The sequence below is a fragment of the Saccopteryx bilineata genome, chromosome 5 (genome assembly GCF_036850765.1).
Source record: "Saccopteryx bilineata isolate mSacBil1 chromosome 5, mSacBil1_pri_phased_curated, whole genome shotgun sequence".
Lineage (NCBI taxonomy): Eukaryota > Metazoa > Chordata > Mammalia > Chiroptera > Emballonuridae > Saccopteryx > Saccopteryx bilineata.
The window spans coordinates 211,058,207-211,074,701 of NC_089494.1; the positions used below are offsets into that span (position 1 = coordinate 211,058,207).

The 16,495-nt window shown below is 39.3% G+C and overlaps 1 protein-coding gene across 2 annotated transcripts in view; it reads left to right on the forward strand.

The window, feature by feature from the left end:
* Positions 1-16,495, forward strand: part of ADAMTS3 (ADAM metallopeptidase with thrombospondin type 1 motif 3) — a 259,718-nt gene that overhangs the window by 201,617 nt on the left and 41,606 nt on the right. The window lies entirely within an intron of this gene.

Here is a 16,495-nt window from a genome sequence, read left to right on the forward strand (position 1 = left end):
GATTGATAGTTTTAAGTATTATACAAAAAAAAGAAATACAAGGGAAATTTTAAAGATTTAAAAATAAAAGGCATGCTATTATGAAGGCTTAAATAGCAGGTATTATATTATAAATTTTGTGAGACTTTAAAGAAGGGAGCTATGACAATATTCATCCAAGTTGTAAAGTGCTGAGAATATGAAATTAGAATTTAGGAGGAGGCTTTAGTGTGAGCTCTATTAACTGGTTGGCTCTTTGACCTTAGACAAATCACATACCTTCCTTGGATTTAGTTTGTGTGTTTATAAAATTGATAGTTTTGACAAGATATTCATTAATAATTTAAATCAGCAGAAAGTTGAGAGTTATAGGGATTCATTTACCTGTTGTTTCTTTGTGTTTGTGTGTGTATGTGTGTGTGTGTGTGTGTGACAGAGAGAGAGAGAGAGATAGAGACAGAGAGAGGGACAGATAGGGACAGACAGGCAGGAAGGGAGAGAGATGAGAAGCATCAATTCTTCATTGTGGTGTCTTAGTTGTTCATTGATTGCTTTCTCATATATGCCTTGACCAGGGAGCTACAGCAGAGTGAGTGACCCCTTGCTCAAGCGAGCAACCTTGGGCTCAAGCCAGTGACCGTGGGGTCATGTCTATGATCCCACGCTCAAGCCAGCGACCTTGAACTCTAGCTGGTGAGCCCATACTGAAGCCAGATGAGCCTGTGCTCAAGCTGGTGACCTCAAGGTTTTGAACCTGGGTCCTCTGCATCCCAGTCTGATGCCACTGCCTTGTCAGGCTACCTGTTGTTTCTTTATTTTGCTTTTCTGTTGTTTTGTTTTTTGAAGGTCACATGGAAGTCTAAAGGTTTTCTAAGTAGAATCTATTGACAAGAATGTTGGCCCTCACCAGTTGGCTCAGTGGTAGAGCATTGGCCTGGTGTGTGGATGTTCTAAGTTTGATTCCCTGCCAGGGCACACAAAAGAAGTGGCTATCTGCTTCTCCTCCACTCCCTCTGCCCCAGTAAGATAGGGAAACAGTCTTAGCCTTACAGGAAAATTCTAAACAAGAAGGGAGGTTGTGAGCCTAACATGCCTGGGAACCTGAGAAGGTGCTTGTAGAGGGGCAGTATACATTTGCTCTAGAGGAACTCAAAGCTCTCTCCACAATTTTCTCTTTCACCAAAATCAGTGAGAGAGGGAAACAGGCGCCTCATAATGTAAAGTGAAGGAAAACCCATGTTTTCAAATATCAATCATAAATCAGTCAAAGGCAAATGGCTTTCCAAAACAAAGCAGCACATTTTTGGGAACTCTAAACAAAGAGCACAGCCTCCCATCCTAATTTGAGGTCCCTGAAAACACCAAAGGATTTGTTCAGGGAGATGTATGGTGCCTGAGATGGATCCTAATCTCAGTTTCCAATTTCATGAACACCTTCGGCCACTGATAAGCCTGGGGAGAAATCAGGAAAGAAAGTGGTACACAACTTTCTGAGCTATTTTTATTGTCAAGGATGTCATTGTCAAGGATGACTAAGCCTGACCAGGCAGTGGTGCAGTGGTCTGCTGTAGCTCCATAGTCAAGGCACATATGAGAAACAACGAACAACTAAGGTGCCGCAATGAAGAATTGATGCTTTTCATCTCCCTTCCTGTCTGTCTGTCCCTATCTGTCCCTCTCTCTGTCTCTGTCTCTGTCACACACACACACACACACACACAATTACCAAGAGTGGGGGCAGACACAAATTCCTGCTCTCTACCTTTTCTTCTACGAAGAAAAAGCCACTTCTGGGGGCAGTGCAACAAAATCCACTGAGCCAAGGGCACAGACAAAGACCAGCTGCATATGGGGAAGGGTAGAAGATAAACATTTACCCTACTCTTTAGGACCCAAAAATGCTGGGAATAAAGCTTTGGCCATGTTGTGAGAACACTCAATCAACATGTGGAGAGAATCACATGAAAAATATGTGGGGCCTTCAGGCCAACAATTAGCATTGTCTTACTAGCTGTATAAGTAAGTTACCTTAGCAGTGGAATCTTTATCAAACAAAATTAATTTTAGACTGTAATAAAGAATATTTATTAATATTTGAGCAAATGGAGCTGCAGTCTGGGAGACATAGATGAAGACAGCAACCTAACTTGTGTTCTATTGAGACAAAAGGGAGGCTACCTTTTATAGTGAAGGTTCCTATTCAGGTTCTCACTTTGGATTGTTTCAGGTAAAAGAGGTATCAAACTGTGAGGTTCTGATTGGACAGAGCAAGTCATTTTTTGTGTGTGACAGAGACAGAGAGAGACAGAGAGAGGGACAGATAGGGACAGACAGACAGGGAAGGAGATGAGAAGCATCAACTCTTTGTTGCGGCACCTTAGTTGTTCATTGATTGCTTTCTATATGTGCCTTGACCAGGGGCCACAGTGCACTGAGTGACCCCTTGCTCAAGCCAGTGACCTTGGGCTCAAGGTAGTGAGCCTTGCTCAGATCAGATCGGCCCACACTCAAGCTGGCGACCTTGGGGTTTTGAACATCCCAGTCCAACACTCTATCCACTGCACCACTGCCTGGTCAGATTGGACAGAGCAAGTGTTAATCCTCTGGTAGAAGGTGAAGCCAGGGTTTCCCTGCAGTAATTGACTCAGGTGAATAAGCGGGGAATGGTGTGGGAAGCTTAGTTTAGTTTGAGGTTCTTCGCTGTATATACAGTACATGAGAAGCCCTGGCAGCAATTGGCAGCTAGGCTCTTACTATTTATAAAGCTTGGGCCCTTGGTTGACCACAGGGAGTCCATCCTAGAAGACAAATCCCTCTGGAAGTTCATACCAAATGAATCTTTCTTCTCAGATCCACACCTTACATCTTTTTGCCCTATTCAAGCCTTCAATTGAATAACCTCAGCTGACCTCTAACTTTGACTTCATGAGCAACACCAAGCTAGAATCCCTCAGAAAAATCACTCCTAAATTCCTGATGCATAAAAACTGAGGAGAAAAAATTATTACTATTGCTTTAAAAAAAGAGGAGGAAGGGGATGAGGGGAAGAGGAGGAGAAACTTTTTAAAAATACCAGTTATATTTAATTTTAACTCAGGTTAATTATAGTTTAAGTGTACTCAAGAAAAACACTTAAAATATAATACATGTCAAGAGTAATGTTAAATATTTTTCATCTGCTATTTTAAATTAGCCATGCTGACTGACCACTTTCTGGCAAAATGTGTTTTATCTGTTTCAGGGCCATATTGCCTAATGATAGTGATGACTGTACTTGAGCATATGGTCAAGTTTTGTAGGTGATGAGTTTGATATGATTCTTCATTTAGGAGGAATACCCTCTACCCATTCTCCAGCTCCTTTGTTATTCAGTAAAGCTGTGAATAGTAACCTCTCTTATATCTCTTTATTTTTAATTATGTTTTTGTAGATCTTAAACTTTCTCCAAGCCTTATTCATAAAGAAGAGATAAACAGATATGAACTTATTTTGAAAACACACAACTTTTGCCCATCTTTAGATTCCTAGATTGTCATTTCTGACAAATTTTTATACTTTCAATAAGAGATATGTAATATATGTTAAGTCTTTGTTGTGATCTCATATTTTATCTTGTTATATTAAGAAATATTTAGTTTTACCCCTTTTTAACATGGCTGAACTGCTCAGAAAGTGGTTCTCAGCTATGGGGCATGTTTCATTCTGCAAATATTGATCCCTGCCTACCATGGGCAAGGCCTATTTAGGCATAAGGGATATCCCAATGAGCACAATAGAAAATTATCTTGGAGCTTGGTAGAGGACCACACAAAGAACATATTTAGTTGTTAGGTACTAACAACTGCCAAGAAGGAAAATAGAGAAGGGTAAAGGGCTATTGTCAAGGACAGAGGAGGGGGGACTACTTTGGATAGGAGATTAGGAAAAAGCTTCTCGGAGACACTCTGTGGGCAGAGACACAGCAGCTCAGTGGGGAAGAGAATCAGGCAAAGGACAGGGTTAAGAGTGGTCCAGTCTGACGGATCATAAACTGCAAAGGCTCTGAGTCAAGAAAGAACTACTGAAAGGAGTACTGTTTCTTAGCCCAATGAGTAATTTTGGATAAATAACTAGTTAAAAAATCACTAGTGGGATAATAAAGGACAAGAACTCAGAGGAGAGAATGGGGGGAAATCTTTGGAAATAAAGAAATAGAAATGAATTTTTTTAGAGTGAAAAATAAAAATAATTGGATTATTCTGGAAATTTTTTCCAAAAATGTTTCTTTGTATCTTGATACTCAAACTCTGTTGGTAGAAATGTATATTATCATGTGAACTACTATGAAGCTTACCTTACTGAAATCTGAGCATTCTAGGCAGGTAACAATGTTTTTTTCCCATTCTGAACATAGTGGCATTGAAGCCTTTTGACTTAATTACTACTACCACATTGGCTTTCGTTCTCTTGCTGTGGTACTTTCCTTTGGAATATCTATTAGCTGCAACATGGGAAAATATACCGAGAGCAAAAGCAATGAAACGTAAAAGATAGGTATCAGTTTTTATTCTCTTTTGATCTATAATATGATGGAAAAGAATGGTTCTTGGCAATATTATGAAGGTAAAAGGAGGAAATACCCTACAGAGTTTTAGAATAGCCTCGAGTTATAAGAATAAAGGTGGACCCTCACTTGATCAAAACAAAAACAATACAGAATTTCAAAGGATAATTCTATCATTTGAAATTTTCAGTTTTAAAGTCAAATGCCCTATAATGCAAATGGGATTCATGAAGTTCCTTTTCAAGAAATGAGTCTTTGTTTTCTAATGTTTTCCTTTTTAGCCATTTGCTCTCTATGCAAGGTAAAGTTTTACCTAATTTAGGTAAAAGTTACCACTGCTATGTTTTTTTTTATTATTATTTAAATCACCTTTATTTATTGAGCTAGCAGTGGCTCTTTTTTTTTTATATAATAAATTTTTATTAATGGTAATGGGATGACATTAATAAATCAGGGTACATATATTCAAAGAAAACATGTCTAGGTTATTTTGTCATTAAATTATGTTGCAAATCCCTCGCCCAAAGTCAGATTATCCTCTGTCACCCTCTATCTAGTTCTCTGTGCCCCTCCCCCTCCCCCTAACTCTCTCCCTCCCTCCCTCCCATGTCCTCCCTCCCCCCCACCCTTGGTAACCACCACACTCTTGTCCATGTCTCTTAGTCTCATTTTTAAGTTCCACCAATGTATGGAATCATGTAGTTCTTGTTTTTGACATTGGATCACACCATAGAATTTGAGAAGAAACATTAGAGGTAATCCTCACAGGCATCCCCAAACTACGGCCCACGGGCCGCAATGCGGCCCCCTGAGGCCATTTATCTAGCTCCCACTGCACTTCTGGAAGGGGCACCTCTTTCATTGGTGGTCAGTGAAAGACCACTGTATTTGGCAGCCCTCCAGTGATCTGAGGGACAGTGAACTGGCCCCCTGTGTAAAAAGTTTGAAGACTCCTGCAACATTCTCCTTTTTTGAAGACAGAGAAATTTAAAAACAAATGTTAGGTTACTTACCTGGTGTCAAGTACTTAGTGAAGGCAAAACCAGACTGATTTTGTTTGATTCCCATTTTAACTCCACCTCACTTTAGCATTTATGTCATAGTCATCAGTACACAATTTTCAAAAATATAGCTGAAGAAGATTTTCTAATGTGACCTAATGAACATATGTACTCATTAAAGCTTTGGGCTGGCTGCTCAAAATATTAGGCTCTAATGGGAACTAATTTACAGCATCATCAGAACTTGCCTGGAGGAGGAATATGCCGCCCATCTTCGTTTTCTGACTTGCTCTATAATGAGCAACTCAAACATGAAGACTCTAATTAGTCAAAATAATATTTAGGAGTCAAAATGCTTGTGTAGTAGGTAAGAACAATGGTTTTTAACAAACATTTTAGTGTGTAGATTTATTTATGAATCTGAGGAAAGCCATAAAAAACGTATTTGTGTCCAAACTAATTCAAAACCATTTCATAAATTCAAAGTCTACTTGACACTCATCCAGGTCAAGAACCCTGATGGATAGCCGATGTAACTTAACATAGCTCCCAGTAGCCATATCTGAGATGATATGAGCAAAAATAAATAATAATAAAGCGTTATAATACATGCAATTAAAGGAATATTTGTGAGTTCATTCTGATACAAATAAATACTGGACTATGTCAGCAAACAGGGGACAATTCTTCCTTATAGTGGAGTTAATAAATGTAGCACGAACGATAGATGTAGAAACATTGCTAATTGGCAAACACTAAAGCAGTAATTGTTGCAAGCAGGTATCATCAATGGGTGACAAAGATTAGTGGGTAAAAGTATAATGAGAAGTAGGATATATACGTAGGCTCAAAATATCTCCCCACTAAAGGATTTATTAATCATAAAAGGAAAACTAATGAGTTTATATTGCCGAGACCTGACAGATAGCACCTTAACACGCAGTCAGGTCATCGCAGGAGCTTGAATTCAATATTAAGTGAGTTAAGGGAAAGCCATTGTAGGTCCCTTTTTGTATTGTAAAGGATAGATTGGGGAGGTTTAGGAACAGTGAAGAAAGCCAACTGAAAATTAATTACAGATGTTTAGGCAAGAGATGATGATGTATTAAGTGATTGCCATAAGAAGAGAGTATTTATGGTAGAATCAATAGAATTTGCCAGCAGACAGATTGGGGACTGAGGGAAAGGGAGGAATCCACCATGATTTACACGTTTCTGGTTTGAACACTGCTGGAGCATGGTGCCATTTACATCAGTGCAATGATCTATGAAAGAAATAAAATAAATCCCAGATTGTGCGGAATGAAATCTAGCGATAAAAATCTTTCAAGGTCTCAATATCATCTAGTTTCAGATTGAGGTTCAAAGAATGATTCCATGTTGTTAAGGATGAAGGCTTATACTACTACCAATATGTAGCCTTTGAGCTCTGCCTGGTCCTGTGCTAAATACTTTACATGAATTGTATAATCATCCTCAACCCTGGAATATGTTCATTTTTATTCCCAGTGTATAAATGAGGAGGAGATTGAGATTTAGAGAAGTTAGAAAAGTTTCCCCGAGTCAGACAGCTAATAGGTGGCAAAGCCAAGACCTGAGCCCACATCTCCCTGCCTTCAGAGCCCAGTGTTCTTCCTCCCTAAGCTTTACTGCTTCTCATACACCCCTTGCCAAATAAAACTCAGATGTCATTCCCTTACCTTTTACTGTGTCTTGTGAGAATAACATTCAAGTCATGGAAATGAGAATTCAGTTACATCCCGGACTGAATCAAATCAGCGAGCTGTCCAGTTTAAAATTCTAACAGGGTGATGAAGCAGAGTTTATGGTTAAGAGCAGAGGTCCCCAGACTTTTTACACAGTGGGCCAGTTCACTGTCCCTCAGACTGTCGGAGGGTCAGACTATAAAAAAAACTATGAACAGATCCTTATGCACACTGCACATATCTTATTTTAAAGTAAAAAAACAAAACGGGAACAAATACAATATTTAAAATAAAGAACAAGTAAATTTAAATCAACAAACTGACCAGTATTTCAACGGGAACTATGCTCCGCTCACTGACCATCAATGAAAGAGGTGCCCCTTTGGGAAGTGCGGTGGGGGCCGGATAAATGGCCTCAGGGGGCCGCATGGGGCAAAGTTTGGGGACCCCTGGTTAAGAGGGTGGGTTATTTTTTTTCAATGTGCCAGATGGTGGCTGTCACCAACACTGCCCCCTCTGTGTCAGGTATTTTTACGTTTGCTTGGATCTAGGAGGTGATCTTGGTCTGTTGTGCCTGTTTGAGTGTTCAGTGCCCTGGAGGACATTGAGTTTGTGCCTTAATCTGAGGATTTACCAAGTAAAAAGAAAGTTCATTTAAAAGAATGCCTCTTAGTATGTATGACAAACAATCTTGGACTTCCAAGTACTCGCTAATAATTAAGAGAAAATTCATGAATTTTTTTTTTGTATCAAAATTGGCTACTTCAGATGGGACAGGAGGGGAGGAGAGACAGGGACATCAATCTATTTCTATATGTGGATCGGGAATTGAACCAGCAACTTCTGTACTTTGGGGTGATGCTCTAACCAACTGAGCTGTCCAGGCAGGGCTGGTTTTGATTTTTTAAGTAATATTTTTGAAAATGATGAATGTGACTGTAAGGCAGATTTGTCTGGGTAGTAGATGTGTTTCGGCAATCTAGGTAAATTATGGAGCAGTTTCTTATTTGGGTCATTGTTGTTAATCGATGTCTTACATTTGAAGTCACACTATCTTGTCATTTATTTACCTGGCGTATATACTTGCTCACAGACCAAGTCCTTTTAGATTCCAGAGAGGCAAAAATTAATAAAATTTAGCCCCTTTCCAAAAGGAGCTAATTCTAGCGACAAAATAAATCAATAAATAATAATAAATGTAATAGTTTGTTCAAAAGATTCAGCCACAAAGTAAACACTAATTGAAAGGAAAGGGATAGGGTTTGGTAAATAATGCCAGGAGCAGATAAAGTCTTCATAGAGGCTAGGTCATTTGAGTTGTACTTTGGAGAATGAATTGGCATTTCCCGGCTAGGCAAAGAGAAGTCCTGGAAGATGGAGAAACGATGCTAAAAGCGGTAGTTTTTGGAACTGCTGGAGTTTTGTCTATAGGTGAACTGAAAGGTATTTGGGAGAGCTAGCAGATGAGGCTGGAGAGAGCAGTCGAGGCTTCCTTTAGAAAAAAAAGTGCCATCCCAAAGAGTGTGAAGTTTATCCTGCTAAGTAAGAGTCAAAATGTGATTTAAAAGATTAGTTACTTAATCAGTCTGTTTTAGAAGGAGAATGCTGGATGCATTAGAATGATTTGAAGGAAGAGGCTGTTAGACACCATGCTAGGAACATAGACGCATAGTATTTATGGGCCGGAATTAGGGGAGAGGCTACATTCTGTCTGGCTCCAGACTCCCCGTGGTTTACACTACCCCTCCTTGCCTCAACCAATGATTTTCCCTTCCCCGATGCTGACTGAACATACCAGGTCACAGAGGCAGATTAGAGTAAGCACACGTCAGTTCAGCCACCCTTATACAAATAGGCACACCTTCCCTGGAAAACCCTGGACCCGTCATTCTGGAAGAGAGCCCCACATCACAGGCTACGTTAACATAACACAACATCCAGTGTTGCTGCCAAGGAGGCCTCTTTGATTTTTACTAAAAGCATCTCAGTTTCCTCCTGCCCTTTTGATTCTGCAGCCTCAAGTTCCTTCCTTGACATTCACTCATTTTTTCTTGTTATCCTACAGATCATCAGAATGACCTTTTTATTAAATTCCCAGATTTATTCCATCCTTCATTTCTCCCAGGGTCCTAAAACACAGAAATGCCTTTTAGCTTGGTGAGGAAATCATTTTTCTTGTTCTTGAAGAAAGGGAATAAATTCTACCTGAACTTTGGGTGTCTCCACTGTTCCAAAGCCCAAAGAGTTTGTAAGGCCTTGTCGCTGAATTGCCTATTCTTAATCCACCCAAAACATAATTACCATAAAAGGACAGGCTCATGTTTATGAAAACTATCATCTCCTTTTTTCATTCTTTTTTTCCAAGAAAGAGGAGGGGAGATAGAGAGACAGACTCTCTATCATATGCGCCTTGACCAGGTTCCACCCAGCAACTGCTCTCTAGGGCCGATGCTCTGCCTATCTGGGGCCATGCCTACAACCGAGCCATTTTTAATGCCTGAGGCAGAGGCTTCATGGAGCCATTCTCAATGCTCGAGACTGATGCACTTGAATCAATTGAGCCATGGCTGTGGAAGGGGAAGAGAGAGAGAAGGGAGAGGGTGGAGAAGCAGATGTTTACTTCTCCTGTGTGCCGTTGACCGGGAATCGAACCTGGGACATCCACATTCTGGGCCAACGCTCTACCACTGAGCCAAATGGCCAGGGCCAATAACAGTCATTAAACAATTATAATCTGCCTCCTGGAAAACCTCTAAAATGGGCCCAAATTACCCAAATGCAAACATCTGCAAAAGTTTTAACAGGTTATTGCAGCGTTCCAACTGATTGGATGCATACTAAGCTGCTGGAAGGGATGGGTTTAAGAAATGTCCACAGGGCTTGGTAATACATTGACTGCAATACCTGAAGAAGAGGGAGAAATCAAGGATGATTTAATCTTTAAATGTGACAGAATATTCCAAAAAGAATAGATTATAGGGAGAAGTTAAGTACCCGTTAAGATATTTAGGTACACTTTCAAATAGACAGATCTGTTAGTAGTGTTGAACAGATGGCCCTGAAGCACGAGAGGTGAGTCGGTGTCAGATATATAAACATTTGGAACCCATCAGCCTGTAGGTAGTTGGTCGAAGGAGCTGCAGTGGAGGAAACACTGCAGAGAGAGTCTGTGAGAAGGGAAGAGGATCGGAAACTATGAGACACGGACATGTGTGGACCAGGCAGGAAAAGATAAGCGAATATTGCTTAAAACAAAAACAAAAATATCATTAAAGAGCATAGTGTTAAACAGTACTAAATACTGCAAAACATTGTAGGTGGGTTTTTTTTGTTTGCTTGTTTTCTTATTGATGAAGGAAAATAGAGACAATGAAAGAGGAAAGGGAGGGGTTGAGTAGGGAAGTAAGGCTGATGTTTTGGAGCAGAGTCTTTAGGGAAGTTGGAAGGAGCCTCAGAAAAAGGTAGAGGCTTAGCACTTCCATGTGACGGGAAGATAGAGGCAGCGGGTGACTGTCCAGGACAGGGATTGACATCGCAGACTTATTTGAATTTTGGCTATGCTTCTATTTGGGGGAACAGGATAGAACATGTCTGGATCTCTGTCTGTTTCTGAAGTGTGATGAGCGGTCTCCTTTGTAGGGCTCTGCGCTTTTGTGACGTAGGGTGAGCGTGTGCACCTGCTCTTCCCTTTGCCTCAGCTGCTCGTTCTCCCACAGGCACGGACCATCTCCTCCTGTTCGTGCGTCTCCCTGCTCTGGCTGCCCAGGCTCGGGTAGCTTCTTCCTCAACCTCTTGTCCTCTCACCAATCTTATAAGGACAGTACTATAATTATCCCATTTTACAGATGAGAAAACTGAGGCATAGAAACGCATAACATGCCCAAGGTCACATAGCTAAGATCAAACCCAGGCAGCCTGGCTGTAGCGCTCATGCTCTTAACCACTAAGCCATACTGCCTCTCCAGTGCTAATCCAGTCATCTGCAAGAAAAATGAACGCTGTTTTGTTGAAGCCAGACAAAGCTGTTCATCAGCTAGTCAGACAAAGCAGGTCAGATTGTCCTGCCAGGAAAATGTCCTGGGAGAAATTGTCCTGTCCGGGAACAAACCTGGAAGGAATTTTCTTTTCAAGGAAAGGAATACTTGGTTTGATTTTACCTTTCTCCCCCCTCACATCATTTGAAAGCCCTTCCAATTTCAGGTCATCTGAAAAGTGAATTAATGTTCTGTTTACCCTTCTTTCAGGTAATTTAATAAAGGCTCTGGGCTCAACCCTGAGCACCTAACAGTAAATCTACCGGTGCTCCAATAGGTTGGCTCACAGGGTGAAAGGACTGATATTCAGTTTTTCAGAGACGAAAGTTGATTTGTATTATGTAGTGTCAAATACGTGACCTCTTAGAATGTTTATACCTAATGCTTTTTTTTTTTTTACAACCCAAAACACTTGTTATAAATTTCAGCCTCATCTTTTCTATTCCTACTTGGTTTTTCTAGCGATCTGCTCTAGCTCCTCTTTATTTTCTTCTGACATTTTTTTTAATACCATTATCCTGATAATCAAGAAATTCTTATTTATAATAAATGAAATCAAATTCCTCATTTCCTTAAAATGTACATGAGGGAAGCTTCTGAAAAGGAAATGGAAAATTTTAAGTTCTTTTTATCAATATGATTCCTTACCAGTTTCTTAAACTCAGGGAGAGCAAATCGGTGTTGATTATTCTAAAACCAGGTCTTTAGTGCATAGTGACAGTGCCGTGGTCTGCAGGTCGGGGAAGGGTCGCAGTTTGCTGGGAACGACTGACTGTGGAGTTCACGTCCTGGTGTTCATCCTTTGCTCTGTCTCCTACCTGTGGCCTTGGGCAAGTTGCTCAAGTTATCTGGGCCTCAATTTCTTTCCTTGAGGCGGGGATAGGACTCAATTTCTTTAGATGTAAAATGGAAATACCTCTGAAGTTCTTGCAAAGATTACTTGAATTAATATATTTAAAGCATTTAGATCCATGTGTGGGTCCTGGGAAGCTCTATGTAATATTAGCTGTTGTTTTTGTCTGTCATTGATGTTGCTGTTATTTTTTGTTCATCTTGATAGATTCAAATGGTTAATTTAGCATGACACATGCTTCTAGTTTTTCTGTATATCATTTACTGATTGTGAAAATTTGTGACTAATTTATAGCCCAGTCAAAGAGTTTCTTTATAATATTAGTTCTACTCAGATGACACTGGAAAACAGATTAAATAAAGATGTCTTCAGTATTTTTCTTTCAAGAGCCAAATGAGTCAGGTATTCAAAACTCAATGTTTTCCTCAGGTTAGAATATTTTAAAATATATATTTAATTTTAAGAAATTTATTTAATGAATGTGTAAATATAGGAAAAGGCAGGCGCACCCAGTGGTATGTACATACTCAGGTGAGTTAAGTAGCCAGTCCCTTATCCCCTCTACAGTGTACATACTGCCATCTGCTGGAAAGAGCTATGTACAACATTTAGACAGTATTTTTAAAAAGAAAAAAATTAGCTTCAATTTTTTTTTCAATAAGTTAAGCTGCATTTTTCATTCAATTGAAAGTTAATATGTTTAAAGTATGAGTCTTGATGTCTCTTTCAGGGAAAACTAATAAGGGGCAGTTGTTTTTCCTGCTCTTTTCAGGTCAGTGATGAAAATACCTTTGCAAACCTTTACGACTTCATGCACGGATAGGTGGAAGAGTGCTGAAGTAATTTGTATTTGCTGAGTGCAGTTGTGTGGCATTTTACTTGATCCGAACAACGCCATGATATAGATAGAGCAAGTCCAATTATAATTTGCCTCTGAGAAAAACAGAGGCTCAGACAGGTTAAATGACTGACTGAGTTCACTCAGTTTATTATTGTCATATCTGGGACCAAAATCCAGCTCTTTGAATAGCTAGTCTTAGGATGCTAATTGTTTCCCCTAATCTTATCATATCTACTATCTTTCAGAATATACAAACATTTCATTTTGATATTATTTGATATTATTGATAAGGCCTGGCAAGACGAAAAACAGCCAAATAATTCTGTTCATTTTAAAAGCAAATAATGTACAGGAAGCAACTTTTTAAATCTTGAAAGGCAAACGATTAGTGATACCCAGTACTTTGCATGATACAGCTACCTAATATTTGTTGATTTGCCACCTTGAAAGAATACTTTATTATGTGTATAAATATTACTGCCTGATATTTGATTATTTCTACCCATAAAATTTAAGTAGACCCTGTGACAGTTTCATGAGTGTGTGCTGACTCAGAATATTCCATAATTAATTTTGGTTCTGTCAGAACCCTGTTATCTGATTAGGTTGGCATTACAGTAACTTTTGTTAAATAAAATGTTTCTATTGGTAAATGGTTAATTTTTTTTCTTATTTCCAAGCAAAAAAAGGGGAGATACAGAGACAGATTCCCACATGTGCCCTACCAGGATCCACCTAGCAACCCCATCTGGGGCCGATGCTCTGCCCATTTGGGGCCATGCTCTCGACTGAGCTATTTTTAATGCCTGAAGCGGAGCCTCTACTAAGTCATCCTCAGCACCCGGGGCCAATGTGCTCAAACCAATCGAGCCATGGCTACAGGATAGGAAGAGAGAGAGAGAAGGGGGAGGGGTGGAGAAGCAGATGGCCACTTCTTTTCTGTGCCCTGACCATGAACGTCCACACACCAGGTCAATGGTCTACCACTGAGCCAATGAGCCAGGGCTGGTGAAATATTTTAAGTGTGCTTTTATTTCATCATTTTATAATGTAATATTTACATTAAGTGGATGAAATATATTTGTGTAATATTGCCACTAACAACATAAATTTTGTCCATTATACTTTCTTGACACTGTACTGATTTTAAAATCACCAAGTACAAAGGAATTTACTAATTTAGGGGAATTAGATGTACATCATACTAACTCAGATTTCATAAGCTATTTGCCATTTATTATCAATGTTTGTTAATTTTGTGATTCTAAGATTTTTTGATGTAGATTTTTCCTATACATTCAGAAGTATAGTTGTCGCTACTATTCTGCAATCGCTCTAAGTTCCTCCTTCCCTTCCATCACTGTCACTCCAAAAATTAATTATTTTTTTAAACCTAACTACTTTTCTTTCATTTTAATTTGTATTATTCTCTTAATTTGTGTATTTACTAACATTGCATTCAACTTTTTTTTACATTGAATATATAAATATTTACATTTCCGTTACATTAAGCTAAGTATGTGTCAAATGAAGCTATGTTGCTAATTCAAAACAGCTGCCTCATGAAAAGTCTCTTAGAATATCCATGAGTCTGGATGACTATGTCAGTGGCTGGTCTGGCTTTGGACGTTTTGCTTTTATTGGCCTGTAATGTTAAGGACTTCCTGATTAGATAATTAACCCAGAAGAAAAGGGGCACCCGGTGTTCCATTAGGCAGTATCAGCAGGCAGGGTGGAAAGAGGTGTGGAGCGAGAGAAGAGAATCTGCCTGTGACCAAAATAGGTCACAAGACATCAGTTTCTTGTCCAGCATTTAGTTTTTCCTTATATTTACCTGAAATCTACTCCATCAATAGTGTGAACTTATAGTTCTTTGATTTATTTCATGTAGACACACAGAGTAAACCAAACCCCTTCTCCATGTGGTTGCTGTTAAGTCTTCTCCCTAGATTTTTCCCTCAACTCCCCATACTTTAATGTTGTACCTTCCCTCTCACTAAAATTTTTTTGAGTGATTTGTTTGCATGAGTTAAATATTGTCATCCTTACCTAACCCTGTAAGGTCATGTGTTTATTATGTCCATTTGCTGGGAGCTCAGAACATTGACGACCACAGCAGTGAGGATCTTGAGCCAATATGTCAGCTGAGACAGTTAGTGTCTGGTGTCAGGCTCTTGGCCACTGTGTCGCCACAGTCATTCTTTATGTGACACATTCTCTAGGTTCCTTGCTCTGGGCACATTGGTGTTTGCCAGTACCTCTTCTATGACAGCACAGACAGAAGGAACTCAGTACATCAGGGATACTCTGGCCTTGAGTAAGACTACATGGGGATGAGCTACCTACCTGATTGCATATTTTCTTTTTCATTCCCTGGTTTATCTTGAACACATATTATATCAGGACTTACCATTCGATGTTTGTGTGTGTGTCTGTAAATGGATGTGTTTATATGCATGCGTTTTTCCACTTATAAAGGACTCTATCTACATCATTTCCTGTTAAACTGCATTTTGTCATATTTAGAATATATTAGCTTCGTCAGATCTTTTGCCTCTATTGTAATTGTTGCTCTCTTCCTTGTTTCATGTACAAGTTCAAAGTATGTCTTTAGTCTACATTTAAGGCTTTTTCTTTTTAAGGTATTCTGTGTAGTCCCATTAGATTCTTGAAACTTTTCACTTGAGGTTTCTTGGTCTATATCTTTGTCAGTTAGGCATTTCACTATTTTTTGACTTATGAGTTTATTTTCTTTTTTGAGAACATTTTATCATCCTTGACATATATTTCTTTTTAAAGCCTCTCTCTATGAGATTATGCCTATCTTTTCTCTGGGCTTTTAATTTACTGTGCTTACTGTTTAAACCTCCTGGATCTCAAGTGAAATTGTGATTGGTTTCCCATCCTTCTTTACTTACTGTGACAAAGGCTGAGGTCCTGTTCTGAGAACAGCTAACTTTATAATCTAGCTGGACAACTTCACCTTTCCCATTCCTGCTGGCTTTTGTGAACTTAAAAACCATTCCTTATCACACTAATTTTACGCTAGTTTCTGCAGAAAATACAGGGAAAGTCCACTTTGGACTCAAATTTGCCAATAACTTAACCATGTGTTTTTGTATGTTAATATCAATAGCCTTCATCTTCTTCATTAAATAAAATTATCTTGGACTGTGACCTCTGATGTTACTTAAATTCTAATATCCATGCTTTTATAATATACAAACTCACTGTTAGAAATTTCAAAGTAACTTTATTTTTGTTTATTTATTTACCTATTTTTAAGTGAGAGGAGGGGATATAGTGAGGCAGACTCCTACATGCTCCCCTACCAGGATCCACCTGGCAACCCCAGTCTAGGGCCAATGCTCGAATCAACTGAGGTATTTTTAGCACATGAGGCTGACATGTCCAGACCAACTGAGCTATCCTCAATGCCCAGGACCCATGCTTGAACCACTTGAGCCACTGGCTGCAAGAGGCAAAGAGGGAGACAATGGGGGGAACAGATGGGAGGAGGAGAGAAGCAGATAGTCAC